Genomic DNA, 3,504 nt, shown 5'->3' on the forward strand with positions numbered 1-3,504 from the left:
AGTAGACAGAAGAGGATGCTGGGAAAAAGAAGGTGAGTAAGAGTCGCCATGATGCTCCCACTCCAGACAGATGCAGGTTAAGATCCTCTCTGGTAAGCCAGCTCATGGGCTACACAGAATATTAGAAATGGGTTAGAACAATATGTAAGAGCTAGCCAATAAGAAACTGGACCTAGCCGGGCCAGGCAGTGTTTGAAAGAATACAGTTTCCGTGTAATTATTTCTGGGTATAAACTAGCCATGCGGTCGGCCGGGTGCCGGGACGCAGCCCTGCCCCACCGCTCCTATTTCAACAGATGGCGCCCAGACGTGATGGGCTAAATCCACTTAAAAACCTGAGAAGGCTTAAAAATAAGGGAGAGAGAGTTTAACACAGATTTTTGATGTTTGTTGGTGGCGTGCTGAAGAGAGATTTCCTGGTTCGGCAACAGCAGCAGAAAAAAAGCTGCGTCATTTTAAAGCGCGGCTTCATAGGGCTGTACTGCCAGCGTGAACTCTGGCTTTAAAGCGTTTCAAGGCTTTTATGGGACTGGATGTTTGTGGATCGGAGGAGAGTGCTCTGAGACCGTGCAGATGGCTCAGCGTTCCCTGCCTGCACCTGGGCAGAAGGCAGAATCAAGCTTAGGCAGGCGGAAGAGCATGGCGGATTCCTGCCGCCACACAGAGACGCGTTTTCAGACTGCGCAGTGCTCTGCATGTCAGATTTGGCTGTAACTTGGATAAAAAGAGTTTCTGTGCTGCACACTCAGTCTCAGAATTAAACTGCTGATTGCGGCTCCAATGTGAACTGCTGTGTGCCTGGAACTGTGCTCAGCTCAGAAGCACCAAATGACTCTGAGGCAGGAGCGGCTGCTCCATGCTGAACTGTGCTGATCTCAGGCAGGAACTACCATAATTACCTTAAAACTGCGCAGTTAAGGTTTAGACTGGGCAGAACACAGGCAGTACCGTATTACCTGTAAATGGTGCAACTTAAGTTTTTAAGAAATGCTTAACATTTTAAGAAATGCTCCTGTATAGTAAAGAAATTACAGATTCACAATAAAACAGATTCAGACACTGTTGGATAAATGTACGTAGGCTTGGTAAAGAGAAGAAAAAGAATATAAAGAATAAAGTTAATGTCTTAAAAAGAAAAAGGGTAAAGTCTTTAAAGAGACAGAGTACAGAAGTACAGAGAGTTATAGATTAAAAGAAATAAAGAAACATAAGCCACGTAAAAATGGAAAATTCACAGAGAGTCTGGATTATGTACATTGTGTTTTCTTTAAAATTTTTGACTGTGAAGGAGCTAAGTACAGAGAGACATTTCATTATATGGGCTGCTAGGCTGAACCTGCACATATGTTCTAAAGATATCTTGACTTCAGAATTTGGGTCTAAGGATATGATGCTTTGGAAAAGTCCTTCTTTTGTTTTCACAGAGGATGTGACCCTGTGGATTGCATCTATTCCAATTTGGTATGATAGACCACGCCCTCCTGAAAGGTTGCTGTGAACACCCTCAAAAAATTACTTCACTCAACTGCCAACCGAGATGACCCTGGCACACAGGTTATACCACAAAAGACCTAATTAACGACGCCCCTATTCAGCAGGAAGCAGTTTGGAAAGAAAAAACTACGCCCATGTTCCCAAATATTGTTTATAAATGTTCTTTTACATTTAAAGGGGGATATGATATAGATATGAATAATTTGCATTGGTATGGATTTTAAGGTCAATTTTGTTATATGTATATGTATTTTTGAACTTGATTAAGGTATTGTGATTGTGTAGTTCATTTAAAAATGTAGGAAATATAGGTTGTTAATGGATAATCATCGCTAATAGTTAAGCTTGTAGTCATGTTAATTAGATTTTCTAGATATATAGAGATATATTTCAGTTAGATAGACATTCTTCATATCTCTCAAAGACTGCAGAATATGGCATTTTAAATGTTTTAATAACTTAGGACTTTTCATGACAATGAGACACGTCTGCTCCTGGCAGCACCAGCTACTTCAAGAGGAAGATGGGCATCGAAGAGGATCCTTATGGATAGCCATTTGGGCAAGAAAGTGCTCTTGCCTGGACTATTGCATAAACTGGACACAGAGAACCCGCAGAGAGAGGACTGCTGAACTTACCTAAAGGTGAGATGGTCTTTCAGGGTTCCTGATTCATGAAAGAGTCTGCGAGACATTCTGCAGGACACAGCAGAAAATGACTGAACTGTCTTTGGAATTTCCTGCTTCATGGAAATGTCTGCTGGAAACCATGGGCCTGTAGGCCGAAGATGGATGCCCCAACTACGCAGAGGAACTTTGGGTGACTGTCCAGGCAGCGAGATGTCTCTGTCATTTCTAGAGTTTTCTTATTTCTTGTTTACTTAAGTATTATTATATCCTTCTGGAGTCTTTGATGGAGTTGAAGAATGAATATAGTTTTCCTTAGTTATGATAAGAGATAAAATAGATATATTGTAACTGTAATTCTTGCTTGATAACTGTTTTGTTATATGTAATTTTACTATGTTAAAGTTAAAGCCTTTCTTTTTTTGTTTAGACAGAAAAAGGGGAAATGATGGAGGTGGGTCTTGTAATAATAAAGAAACTGCCTCGGCCCTCATAGGACAGAAAATTAGGTAGGCGGAGTAGACAGAAGAGGATGCTGGGAAAAAGAAGCTTAGTCGAGGAGTCACCATGATGCTCCCACTCCAGACAGACGCAGGTTAAGATCCTCTCTGGTAAGCCAGCTCATGGGCTACACAGAATATTAGAAATGGGTTAGAACAATATGTAAGAGCTAGCCAATAAGAAACTGGACCTAGCCGGGCCAGGCATTTGAGAGAATACAGTTTCCGTGTAATTATTTCTGGGTATAAACTAGCCATGCGGTCGGCCGGGTGCCGGGACGCAGCCCTGCCGCTCCTATTTCAACAAACCACACATCAATAAAAGACCATCTATTGAAGAACATTTGGGCAGCATAAATTAGTTTTGAAGGGTTAAAAACAAAAACAAGGACATAAATTTGAGTGTGTAGGGAAGGGCAGTGGGTCTGGAAGAGTTGGAGAAGAAATGACAATGATTAAAATTTCAGAAATCTTAAAGAACTAATAATTTATAAATAGACAAATTAAATATGTATACATTATATTTAAAAAGAATCAAAAATATATGTGCTCCCTAAATTGGGTTCAAGGGTATAATTCCTAGGTCACAAGCTAGATTGAGATTTAACACAGCACACTTTTGGTTTCTAAAATGAGCCAAAAACATAAAATTTGCATTCTCTCAAGTCACAGCATGAGGCTACTTAAATTGCAGTTCGATGTTTATAACTACTTTCTCCTAATTTTCTTTGTGGTATTTTAACTGGATTGCTACATATTAAAAGTCACAACTTTGGGTTCTTATTGCATTAATACATCTTCTCAAGATGAGCATTCATTGCCAAAACAAGACTACAGAAGAGACATAAATTTCTGTGGTATCACTGTTTTATCTTTTGCTGTAA

This window comes from Alexandromys fortis, unplaced genomic scaffold (assembly GCF_014885135.2).
Source record: "Alexandromys fortis isolate MF-2015 unplaced genomic scaffold, M_Fortis_MF-2015_v1.1 scaffold_24, whole genome shotgun sequence".
Classification (NCBI taxonomy): domain Eukaryota; kingdom Metazoa; phylum Chordata; class Mammalia; order Rodentia; family Cricetidae; genus Alexandromys; species Alexandromys fortis.